Raw genomic sequence first — 13,438 nt, 5'->3', positions numbered from 1 at the left:
AGATGTTATTTCATTATTATCTGTATTTTTACCTCTATTACCTACAGGAAAAATCAGAACTGCAATTTTAAAATAATTTCAAATTTGAGAGGTATAAAAATTCAGCACACTTCAAACAATTGCAGACCCCTTACATTTGCTGTAAAATGCTTGGTTGTTTGTTATTATTTAGTATCTCCATTTTTTCCTCTCAAAATTATTTTTCATGAAAAATAGCGTAAGTTCAAACTTATTCTACATGAATCTGCTCTTGCAGAACTGCATCTTAACACAGGTTAAACTAAATGACTAAAAGAAGTTGAAAAATCAAATATAATCAAAACATAAAAGCATAAAGCCTTAACTCACAATTACACTTTAAACCTAGGAAGCACATGTTCTACTAACTGCCTGCAAAAGTATTTACTACAACATAAGGCAACTTTGGACGTCTTCAAATACCTGTTTCTCTTTGCAATTCTGTATAATTTTTCGTTTATTTTGTTCTATTTGTTCTCAAGTTAACTATTCAGTTGTAGTTGACCTACTGACAGAAATGTAAGCTGAGGCAGCAAATTGGTTATTTTATTTTAAAGAAACTGAATGTCTGTGATCAACTTCATCTTATTCCTCCTAATACAGCACATTAATCACATTTCTGAAACTGGAAGTTCTCGCTGGAAACTGAAAATTACCATAGTTCCTTTAACAGACAATTCCTATCAGCATCATCCTGCCTTTCTGCCACATCTCCTTTAGAGAAGATAATCCTTTAGAAAGGATATTATGTACCTCTGAAAAATTTGAGGCAAGAATCTCTGTAAATGATGGGACAGAAAAGCAAAATCATGTTAATAAACATATATATGGTTGCTTATTCAAAAAGTCCTCTGGTTATGCTTAGGTTAAAAACTTCTGTGGTAAACAGTCACCACTGTGAAAATGCATAAGCTTTTCAGACAAACTATGAAGTCAGGAACACAAATCAAGAGTTTCTTAAAGAAAATCTCTTCTCACTTCAGAGGTGAAGTAAGCTTTGCCAATACAAACCTTAGGTTGATTTAAATGGTTACAAAACATATGCAGCAGGTCCTCATTGAACAAAGGACTCAGTACTTATTCAATCCATGTTTATGGACTACGAAGAACAAAGTACAACCCTAAGACTACTCGGGCTGCTACCATACTGCTCCCTTCTCCCATGCAGTTACATGGTCTATCCACCCGTGTACCTTTGTCACATGGCTCCTTAGTAAACACTCAGTTTATGAATTCAGCAGAAAATAAACCCGCCAAAGAGTGATCCATTAGGATTTTAAAAAAAGGAACATCAGAAATACTGTAAAGACATGCAAGAACAGGGATGGAGAATAAGATCCTCTTAAGCAGGCTGAGCTGGCGTAGCACCTTGCTGCTATCTTGTTCAACACGTGCGCGCCACCATCCATGCAGCAAGTGCTCATCAGATCTTAGCCAGCAGAATTTCATTAACTGCGCCCTCTGTCAAGACTCTGTTTTAAGCTTGCAAACTGTAATAATATGAGCATTCCAGTAAAACAGAACAGTCACTTATCTAAAAGTGGAGCATAAAGCTGATGCACAATATCTTGAGAAAGAATATTCAGCCAAGAAAACATTTATTCAGGTTTTCCTTCCCCCATTAGTTTGCAGGTAAAATGTTCCAGTTTTCCCAAAACAAGTTAGGCACTTGAATTCATTCCGGACCTAAATTCCAGAAGTAATCGAAGTACAAAAGTATCCTACCCTAGAAAGACAACAGAACTGTCAAAAGCATTTAAGTTCAATTTGGTCAACTATTTTCAAGCAGTGACAAACCCGAAAACACAGGGCTGCCCACCCTGTGAGACTACAGAAGCCACCACTCACATTCAGCATCCCTGTGGATTCTCTAACTACTGCAAACCTGTGTGTTTTTCAGCATACATGGCTTAAAGAAATTCCACAGCTGTGTCAGCAGCCAATCTAACAAGAGACAGAAAAGATATTCCCAAATTCCAAACCCTGCTATTGCCATACCGCCTGTTCACAAGCACGCCAAAAGCTAACCTCCAACATGCCTTCGTTAAACAACCAGAAGAGAGAAAGCTTGTAATCTCACTCCACTTCTCTGTAACTATATTACCCCTCTCACATTCAGACAAAACCTCAAACCTTCAAGAAAAGCATACTGCTATCGACTGCCATCTTTCTAACCCAACAGTTTACAAATCCCAGGCAAAAAGGGAGAGATATTTATGCCAGTACCAGAGTTGAGAGATATTAACTCCAGGACAGGCAGCTTGAAGTCACCTGGATCTGCTGATGCTGACTTCATTAAACCCTTTTTCAGATGCCTCAATACAACATCTTAATCTGATTATGACAGACCAAAGCTTTTAAACACCACCAACATTTCCCCATCTTTTTGTGTTTATACACAAAGGCCAATTCAACAGATTACCAACAAATACACATTCAGATCAGTACCTCCACTTCCAGGTTTTCCTCGCATTTCCCTGAAGAGGTAATAAAATGTTCAGTGGGTCCACTGAATGCACAAAGATTGTCTTTCTAGAACTTATTATAACTGCATTAAGAATTCCCTGCCTCAGCTAACTGGGAAGACTTGACTCCAAAAGGATTTTGAAAGACAGCTTAGTAACAAAACCTTTAACATGAACTAAAAACAACCAAAAGAAATAACTTAATTTCTCCTCTATCTGAGGACTTGTGTACAAAAAAAATAATTGAAAATTCTACATCAGAATTCAGGGTAAATTCTTCAGCTTCAGCCCACTAGCTATTTTATTTAGTTTTTTGAGGAATTTGTATGAAAGACTAGTGATCTTTAGCCTCTCATTAATGTTAACCCTTGTTGTCAACAGCTAGATGACAAAATATGCTGCACCTTACACCATGTTCTTGATGTCAGCACGCTTCAATACTCAGCCAATTTGCTGTAATCTGCACAAATTCTGGTATCTTGTTATGCAGAGGTTACACAATACTTCACGAAACCCTGCACGAATACTTCAGTCCAAATAATTAGTATCTGGCACCCATTAGTTCTCCTATTTCTTATTCACTCAAAGAACTCTACAGAAGGATGTCTCTGTTTTTGGAAGATCTCATGCCTACTCACCCCTACACAAGCATCCAAGAAAGCAAAGTTCACCTCATATTTGAGACTTGTCATAGACCCTAGTACCTACAGTTGTTTCAGTTACCTCACAAACACTTCTACTGTGACAGAGAAACAAAGGTGACTTTTTTTTTTTTTTAAAGTCTTCATATTGAAGCTCCAGTTATGTTTTAGATACATTATGGAAATTCAATGGCCAGGGCCCAAGGACAGGACAGAAATCTCAATCACGATGGCCAATATAAGGCTCACCAACTACCTGAAAACTAGAGTTAGTGAGAAGACAGAAGATTGTTTGCATCTGCAAAGAAATTCAAAGTGTAAGAGTCTTATGCCTTCTAGCTTTTAACAGCAGGTATCATTCATCAGCAACCAGTTTACTCTCTATGTCCTGACACAAATCCAGTCTGTGCCAGTATTTAAGATATTAGCTTCAATTAGAATGACTTGTAACTGTCCTTTAGTTGCATTTTTGGTGAGTTTCTCCAGAATTAGAAGGCCTCACATGCAAGGTATTTGGCTAGAACCAAAATATCCAGGACAGGTTTCTTAAATATCAAAGAAACTGCAGGGTGTTATGAACAAGACAGAAATCATCCTTTCCAGAACGATGGAACAGTGATTCCAATCACAGTTGACACTATTTTTTAATTTTATTCCCTATAAAAGAGGCACTGGGCTTGGCCGATGCCTCCTTTAAATGTTACAAATTTCCTAATAAGCAAATATATTAATATCACGAGAAAAAAAAACATATCTGAGAAGTCATGTAAGTACATAATTTCCGATGCAAATAAAAGAAACGTTGGTATGGCTTAGTTAATGCCACTCCCACTCACAAGACTGATCCCATTGAAAATTACTTTGCATCCCTATTAGTCAAAGATGACATCTGGGAAACCTGCACTCCTTCTACTAAGCAGCAGCAAAAGCAATCCCTTGCATCAGTAAGCATTACAAAAGCAGCCCAAAGGAAGTCAGTAGGGCAAAGCCTACTTTGTACACAAATGAGCAGCTCAGTTCAGACCATGAACAAAGGGTACAACCCATTGCCCCTAAGAACAGCAGGAAACAGGTTCTGCACTAGCACTGGGGAAAACCTTGTACACAGGGCTGCAGTGCAGTTCCCTCCATCTGCTTGTCCATGAAAGATGCAAGAGCAGACTACTTCTATGAAAAGCAACAAAATCAGTTGACCAAGTACAACTAGTATATGGTCTTTTATTTTCAAATTAAACATATCCACTGTTTACTAATTTAAGTATCTTCCTTCTGAAAGAAGGGAAACACCTCCCAAAAAGTTGTGAAATGGAAATGTTGTGATAAGAGCGAAGCAATGAGAGTTGAAGAGAGAGAGGCAACAGATGTAAGGTTCAAGTCTGTATGTGGGGAGTCATAAAAATTCCTTTGATCCTGAGCTCCTCCCCTGCACCCCAAATACTTTACTATCTCACTACTTGACTGCTATAGACAAACTACAGTTCAAGGTCAAAACTCCAGACATCCCTGGTAAATACAAAGATTTCATTCCAGAAGAAGTTTCTATTTGAAAGATCATGTTAAAAATATAATTTGCATAAAATCAAAGTATTTCAATGCTTATAGTTAGACCTAGAAGAATAAAAACAAAGAGAAATTGTGTTACAAAAACTGTAACACTTATCTGTAAATTCTCTGCTGACTATCGTTAAACACACTAAATTCCACGATTATAAGCCAACCTATCACCTCATATACCAGCAATATCAACAACTTTAAAATGGCAGTTAATTCCTTCCTCGTCTAGAATCAAGCCATTATTCCCATTTAAAAAATTAACAAGCTTTGAAATTTGCACACTGTAGATTCAGTAAATCGTAATTCATTAATATGCCACTTTCCTCAGAAATACCCCATCCTAATTTAAGAAATGTGTACTCTTAAATACTGCATGAAGCACTAAATTATAGGCAAATATAAGCTGTGCTACATAGCCACATTAAGGCAAAGCATCACTAAGATCGAGTTCTAAGGTAGCTTTTAGTATCAAAACAGTATTTCAACCCCGGATGTGTGCAACACATTATTAATTTGTCAGGGATGGCACCACATCTACAATACAGTCCCACATCACACCCTTCCACTCAAGCCTGCTGCTTCTTCCCTCACCTCCCTTTACAAGTTCTAGTACTTGTAAAGCCTCCTTTTTCAGTGTTGGGTAGTACCCCATCTAAGTTCCTACCAAAAGTAATGGAAAAGAACCGACTTGACTAGCACGGGAGATCAGGCTGCCCTAGGGTAGAAATGGTGCACCAGAGGACAAAGAATCTGCACCCTTCGAAGATGGTGGAAAACAAGCATGCAATGGTACCCATACCACAGCATTCTCCAACGTGAGGGAAAAGCTCCCCAGGGGCACCTTAGTACACCAATGTGATCAGATCTCCCGGGGTAGGGATGGGGGAGAATTAGTTCAGAGGCTTCTCCATCTCTGTTGAAACCCCCTTCCTCAACCTTTGAAGGTACTGTAAAACCTTGTGGTACCATTATGTGGTATCACAAATAATCCACTAGTGTCTGTCACTACCACATTTCTACCATCAGACACGCCTGGAAAATCAGAAAAAAAAATATTTCAATGAAGTTTTGTGGTTTGCAGACCTTCTGACTTCAAATGCAGTTTGGTTTTTTTTTTTTGGTGTTGAAAATTTATTTCAAATGTCCATGTTATGGTGCAAAATACTTGTCCTGTCTTGGTACAGGAGAGCCCATTAAGTACACACTGACATCATACCAAGTACTACCAATATGCAGTGCTGATGACAGTCTCCTAATGTTTACATTTTAAAACTTGTTAACTACTACTTTGAATTTCTAAAGATGCAGAAACAAGTGTTTGATCTTCCAGATTTTTCTCTCATGAAAAATGAGACTCAATACAATTATAAATTTCACAAAATCACTTTTTTTCCGCTTGAGAAAGGTATTGAAGAAATATTCTAAACTGACAATAAACTTTATAGCAAACCAACTTGACAGCTTTTAAAAATAATTAAGCAAACGTATTCATTCTGCGAAGAAGTAATACATTCACTTGGTCTCTGTACTTATAATCATAAAGAAATGAACCTTTAGAAATTTAGAAATTAAATGCCTTTAGTCACCCATTATTAAAATCCCTCTCTACCATATGTCTGAAACACACACACCATTGTCCTTCCCATGATTTCGGTCAGGCTACTCACTTACCTTACGTAAGCCTCATAAGAAGGCCACTGCCTCACATGCTGGATAACTGCGCACATGCAGGGCAGCAATCCTGCACGTTTGCAGTGAATGCGGGACCTCCTGGAAGTGTTGAATTTAACGTGCATGCACAGAATCACATTACCATGCACGCACAGCAGACTAGTGCGCAGTAGCAGTTAGACAAAAAAAGACACTGACTGACTCCACAGTATGACATTATTACTCCAAGCAAAAATGCATAAAGTGGTTCCCTGGTTTATGCAAAGCAAAATGCACACGCTGAAGTTTATTTTGATGTCTTTCAGACTAGAAAAATCATCTCCCCGAGCAAAAAAGCATTTAAAAAAATTTCTTATTTCAGATTCATCATACAGGATCAGAACAGTCGGGAAAAAAACCAAATGAAAGGAAAGAAGGGATGGACCACTCAGTAGGTAGCACAGCAGAATGAGAACAGCACCAGGTATTACAAGTGTATTTTATTCTGGTTAAGTTCTGGGTAAGTAGCAAAAAGTGCTTCTTTGAACCAGAGTGAAGTTCCCACAGCTAAATTCAGCTAAATAGCAATTTCTCATAGAAACATTCAAGGCAGTTTATCAGCAGGCCCATCAGAAATCTGGCAAACATGGAGATTTTATTTAATAACAGACAAGACTATCCTCATATCTACACTACAGATATTCACGGTCACAATTCCACAAGTCAGGAACGTGAAGGCGTACAACCCCTAATGAACAGAGCCGTGCTGGCATAAACGCCTCATATTGGTGTAATTACACCTGCAAAACTGTACTTTTACCTGTATGAGTCGTTCTGTTTGCAGGGTGGAGTAGCAGGTGTGCACCATCCTGGTGCAGCCGAGTTTTATCAGTGTGGCTGCACACATAATAACAAAGCTCTAACAGCACACTAGCGTGGGCCCTTCCAAGTAGGGAGGCAGTTTGAGGAGGAAGCAAGACTTTGAAAGTTCACTAAAAATCCTTGAATGAAAAATTTACATTAGCAAACAGATTCCAAGATATTTGTGTACACATTGGAGCTTTTGCCAGCACAGCTCTGGCTGTTAGTAGCTGGGGAAAGAACTGCTAACTGACAACTGCACTGACAGAACTTTAGTAAAGGTCAAACCTTAACAGAAGGCACTTCGACCATGCACATCCTCCAACCTGTAAGCCCATAATTGTGTCTGATAAACAAAATTCACATTCAATTTAGTGTTTTCTGCATTTGAGGAAACATTACCTGATTTTAAGAGAACACAGAAGTATTATATACATGCCATTGGTATTTTCTAGTCCAGAGCTTCATGGGTGCTTAAAAGGCTAGGCAGACACAGTCTACTGGCTTCCAAATAGATTGATTTTTGGCTTTTTTTCTACTCCTATAGTACCTTCTGAAGCCTTTATTTACATTCTGAGTAAGCTAATCCCATATCTGCCCTAACAATCAAAATTTATCCAAAGACAACAAAATAAAATTGAATTTTTTCATCAGGATAACTTCCGCTTTCAGGGTTTGAACAGTATGAGCAAAAATGAGATATCAAATAGATGCGCTCATTAAGAGAAGTTGTGTGCAGAAAAGCTCTGCTTTTTTCTCTTTCCCTTTTATACAGATTAAGAAAAAAAAAGGCAGCTTTTTGTGGTCAAAAGCTTAGATTAAAAAAACAAATATAACCATCTCTGTATAAGAAACCTTCTACAGGCCCCAGTACAAGCCAATTTTACAAGCTGTGGTCCTTAGGCAACAGAAATATCAGTTACAAACTTTGACTGGTATTGGGTATTACTCATATACCATTTATACTCTCTACCATTCCTCTTCCATCACCTTGAATGAAAATATTTCACAAATACATATTATTTATTTGCCTAACGTTTAATTTTTGCTACTGAACTTGACCTCTTCAGCAGCACTGAAAATACATTTTTAGCAACTGCACAGGAAACAAGGTTTGGATTTACGCAGTCTGACATTCCTCTGCTGAAGGATTAAAGAAATTATTTCTTTATCATGGCTATTAGGAACACTCAGCTGTTAACTGAACAGCAACAGTTATTTGGGCTAAGTCTGGGACCCCTACAGTTTAACTCTTCAACATCCCACAGCTTATTTTTAAACATCCACATTTCAATTCTGCAACTGTCAAATTTCAGCTTGAATACTTACACTATACTTAAAAATCCCTCTTCTCAAACAGTTTTACACAAGCTAGTAAAGCTGTATGGGCTTTCTGTCAAGTTGGATCGTAATAGTACATTAACTAGTTTCACATCCTAAACTATTCTATGTGAAAAAAAGAAGTTTTACATTGTAAACTATCTGTATCCTCTGGCATGTCTAGTTATTGTTGTTAGTCGAACTGTGTATACAGAAATGGACTCAAAACAACTGTAGGATTATAAATGTTGACCTTATCAGCACAGCTGTTGAAGAAAGAAATCCTGTGTTTTCACACTTTCCCCCCCTTATTTCATTTGTAAAACGTGAGCTAAAATACCACATCTGAAACCAGCTATCACTTTCATTCTTATTACATCAAAAAGGCTTCATCAAATGAAGTAAAAGAGAAATTAATTTCTCCTTCAGAATTTAGTGAAACACAGTAATTACAGCACACTGATGATGTTATTAAAAATGCAGTAAACAGTTCAGTTTCCAATTTTGGTTAGGGTTTACTGTGAGAAGACACATAATGCACATTTAATGTTTGTGTCTTAGCTCCCCTAACTGGAAATTTAAGATTTTTCTTAACCTCAAAGTCTGTCAACGCTCTGGAGACTACCACCATTAATAACTGTGAAGTATTCACTTATTTCAGAAGCTGTATTAGACAAAGCCTTAATAGTAGTACAACCCTCAAAGCGTTAACTCACAGCTGACTAAGATTCCCCTAGTGAGGAAAGAGGCTTGACAGCACACAAAAAAAGCAACCAGTTCTTGTGCAAACTAGATAAATCTTTCTTACATTAACGTCCTCTCCTTAGATCTCCTGTAGCACTATGAGAGATGCTAGGTAGAAGTGCACCAGAGAATAAAACCAGTGCAGAAAGACACTGCCGCTTCTGTCAACTGAAAGCCACGTGATCTTACTCTTGCTGAGTACAGTCCCTTCTTCCACTTTATCAGTTAAATCTTATAAACTCTCAGCCTAGACTCTATAATCCTTGCCCCTCCTCTCCCCACTTAACATTTGTAGCTGAAGTTTCAGGCTGTACAGAATTAAAATCCCACAGTTGTAAGTTACAACTATAAAGACAATTACCAACTTAAACAAGAAACAAATAACAATCTGCTGCAAGGAAATCTGAGTAGTGAAGCAGGATTAAAGCGAACACTGCTTTTTGATGAGTCCACAAGACATTGAAAAATATTTATTCAGTTTTATTTACTATTCTGGACTCATACAATTCTATTAGCATTGCTTTGGGGAGTTTCAGGGGGTTTTGGCTGGTTTTTTTTTTAAACTCAAAAGACATCTCAGTTATATGAAAAGCACCCTCTGAAGCACTGTGTGAATTACATGTATTATTTGATATTTGAACAGTTTTAAAATCTATAAATATTTTGTAGTTAGATTCACAGCAGAGCAAAAACTTAATTTGCATACCAATAGAAATAAACTAAAATAGCCCTTAAAAAGCAACAAACTTTGTAAAAAAAACATTATTTAACCGCTAGTCTTGAAATCAACAATTATTCAATTTGCAAATCACTGGAGTCATGCGGTCTCAAAGTAGGCTGGCAGCTAACATGAGCCTTTATTCTTCCACTAAAGTGCACTAAAATACCTTTATGTGCAATACGTTTCTGGAACGATCAAAGGAAGAAAATGTAAGGCCTAACTGAACAGCTATTTTGAGTGTACTTCTATATTTATTCCTATAGAAAGTTTCAAATGTCAAAGAATGATAACAAGCAGCTGACATATATAAAAGTGGAGCGGAACCCAAAATATCTATTACAATTAACACAGTATATGCTATACTTGTACAGTAACTACACATTATCATTTTTCATTGACCAGCAATTAAATTGCTCGAATAGCTACTAAATTTTGTTTATAGAAGTAGCTAAAAGACAGTTGAAGCTAAATCAATTAAAATTACTACTTAAAACCGTATAAAAAAGACAGACAAAAAAAGCAAACAGTGAAAAAGCCCTTATAAAATAAAGAAAAATATAGTTGAATATCAGCTCCCAAATAATTTACTTAAGGCTGTGGTGACTAAGTATTCAAAAGGACTATTTCTGCAAAAAATTTCACACAGATTATCCAAGAAAAAAAAAATTAACCAGGGAGATTAGGAATGATGTATACATCCTTTTGAGTTAAATAAAAGGAACCAGCATTTTTTGTCTCCCTGAAGTTCCTAGAAGGAAAACATAAAAGCCCATGCAAGGAAAACAGCATGTTACACTGTTTTGAATGACTGGCATACAAACAGCAGGGAGAGTGTAACACACATACATCTTGTAACACGTTAAAGAGATAGTAATGTTCTTTCCAAGTTAAAAATGACAAGCTAAAAGGGTAAGATTTTCTTATTCTGCTACTAAAATGTAGCTATCACTTGGAGGCATAAACTGAAAACTACTTAACTGTATGAACGAAAATTTGGTCACCATCATATAATGGCTTTTGCAAGCCAAATAAAGAGCTCGGAACTACCACCTCCAAGAGACAGTATTTAAGTACATTAGTGCAAGGGATGGGGAATAGTTATTGGCAGGGAATTTACTGAATATTTAAAGTCAGCCAACAATTACCACTGTCTAAAAACCCAACCCCTCCTCTTTTTCCCAAAAGAAAGTCACCAGAACATGATAAAGTTAAACTCTTCTTGTGTAACTCACCAATAAGGAGATCACCTGCATCTCCCAGAGAAAATAAACGTCACCTCAGAGGCAAGTTAAATTTTAATCCCACCCTCCGAAGAGCCCCAGCCCCGGAACGAGCTTTCGGCTGGGTTTCTGGAGCCCCCAGCGGCGACGAGGCCCGCCCCGACCAAGGGCGCTACCCCTGCACCCAGCCCCCGTGGGGCCGCGGCGGCGAACCCCTCCTCTGGTACTAGGGCAACGGTGAGACTGAGCGAGAAAGGCGGTTAAAGTCGGTCGTGACGTCACGGAGAAGCTTGCCGGCGTCAGCTTGGTTATGACGTCGATCGCCTCCGAGCACAACCGTCCTCTCCTTCCCCCCCCCAACATGGACGAGCCCGCCTTCTAGCCCGCTCCGCTCCGCCCGGGGAGGGCGTCCTCTCCGCTCCGGCCCAACCACGGTATGAGCTTACGGGGCGGCGGCTCTGAGCTTCCTCCGGGGCCCCCGCATTGAGTCGCCGACCTCCTCTGGAACGGGGCCAGGCCTCCGGCGTGCCCGCGCCCTGCAGCCGCACCGGCGGTCCCCTGGAAACAGGCCGCGCCGCCCGCCCCGGCCCGGCCCCCCGCCCGCTGCCCCGGGGTCCCTCCGGCCGCCCCGACCCGCACCACCCGCCCGCCTCCATTTTCTAGTCGAGCCCAAAGGCGTCCAGGCCGGAGGAGGCGGCCGCCCCTTTTCCGCGATCCCTCCGCCGCAACGGCGGCCCCGCTCCCTTTCTCCTCCCGCCCCGGTACTTCTCCGGCTGCCCCCCCTCACTCACCGCGGGGAGGGGTGCGGGGATCTCGCCGCCGCCGCCGCGGGTCTCAGCCGAGCCCAGCCGCCATTTCCTCCTCGCAACCGCTCCGGAGCGCTGGGCGGGGACGCTCCTCCCCCGCTACCATAGAGACGGACTGGGCGACCAACGGCAAGCCTAGAGCGTTACCTTTGCGCACGGCTCGCGGAGGACTTGGGCTGGCCGTTGGCTCCGCCTCCCGGCGGGGCGCTGGGCGGGAAAGGCGCGGTACCGGCCGGTCGCCCGCGGTGAGGCGGTGCTCCGCCGTCCTCCTCCGGCCCGAGCCGTTCCCCACACAGCCGTACCGGCGCGGCTGCCCGCGGAACCCCCATGCCGTCGGCTGGAGGCCGCCACACGCTGAGGAAAACGGGAGGCGGGTCGCCCGGCTCACCTTCAGGGCTTCCTCTGCAGGGGAGTTTTGTGGGATCAACAACGCCTGCTCCCGTTTTTATCAAAAATGCGGGGTGATCTTACCTCACAGGAACTGCAGTTTTATTCATTATTTGTGAGGTTGCAAGTCCCAGAGCAAAACTGCACAGTATCACTGCTAAATACTGTGTCGCTTACAGTGACTTCTCTCACAGGACAAGCACTGCTTTGTCAAAGGATTGACATGGCAAGAGGAGCTTGTCTGCTGTTTGCAGACCGAACTGCTCACATCAGCTGCACTCCCCACCTGTGCTTATTCCATTAGGGTTTTGTTTTTCCTATTCTACTCCATCTGGTTTAGGAAACCAAAGAGCAATTGCTGCAGTAATTTCCTCTGCATCCAGGTTATGGAGAGCTGTGAAAGGGAAGCGTTCACTCATCCACCGCATGGAGGCTTCCCAGTAAAAACCCTTTAAAAATGGTTAGGCTACTCAAAAATCTCTCTGGGATGCAAGCTGCTATAAATAGTTACGGAGAGTTAACTCCAATTTGCATGTTTTGTTCCTACTGTCAGCACTTTTGATATTAGCAACCTGGAACACCTACATCTCACAATCAATGGGACATCCAAGGTGTGCAGCCTCCATGCAGACACTCCTGACCTGGGCACCTGAAAAGCCTTTTAGGCAGTTGGAGGTGTGAAGTTTGGCTCTTTGATTGACCCTGGTCCTGCACATTTTTCCTCACAATGTTATCAACATTGTTTTCAGTTGGGTTCTAGACAGGTGCAGCATTTACTAAGACAGATTAAGGAATTAAAACATGAGGAAACATAAAAACATACTTAGCATTAATTCTATAGAATTACAGGATTCTATCGAGTAATTTCGTTACATCTTTTAGAAGCCTATATTCTGTATACAAGAATTCTGGTGGTAGAAGCTCAGGATGATGTTGGAAAAGCAACTATTAGCTTTTTTGTCTGATAGCAGAGTCTGCTTCTTTCTCCACCTGTAAAACTGGGCAGTATTAATACTTACTTCACACAGGAACACCGAGAGGTAAAAAAAAC

The 13,438-nt window shown here is 40.5% G+C and overlaps 1 protein-coding gene across 3 annotated transcripts in view; it reads right to left on the bottom strand.

Moving 5' to 3' along the window:
- The window catches only part of DIDO1 (death inducer-obliterator 1), a 55,156-nt gene extending 43,035 nt beyond the window's left edge, over positions 1-12,121 (bottom strand). The window contains exon 1 of one of the 3 annotated variants that reach the window (XM_075108558.1): positions 11,986-12,121. The gene's annotated coding sequence lies outside the window, so the exon portion shown is untranslated. The remainder of the gene's footprint in view (positions 1-11,985) is intronic. The other 2 variants (XM_075108557.1, XM_075108559.1) reach the window with 2 other exon arrangements.
- Positions 12,122-13,438: the final 1,317 nt, after the last annotated feature.

This window comes from Phalacrocorax aristotelis, chromosome 13, assembly GCF_949628215.1.
Source record: "Phalacrocorax aristotelis chromosome 13, bGulAri2.1, whole genome shotgun sequence".
In the NCBI taxonomy this organism is placed as follows: Eukaryota; Metazoa; Chordata; class Aves; order Suliformes; family Phalacrocoracidae; genus Phalacrocorax; species Phalacrocorax aristotelis.
Note: the sequence above shows the minus strand (reverse complement) of the source record. Positions and strands in the feature narration are given on the sequence as shown.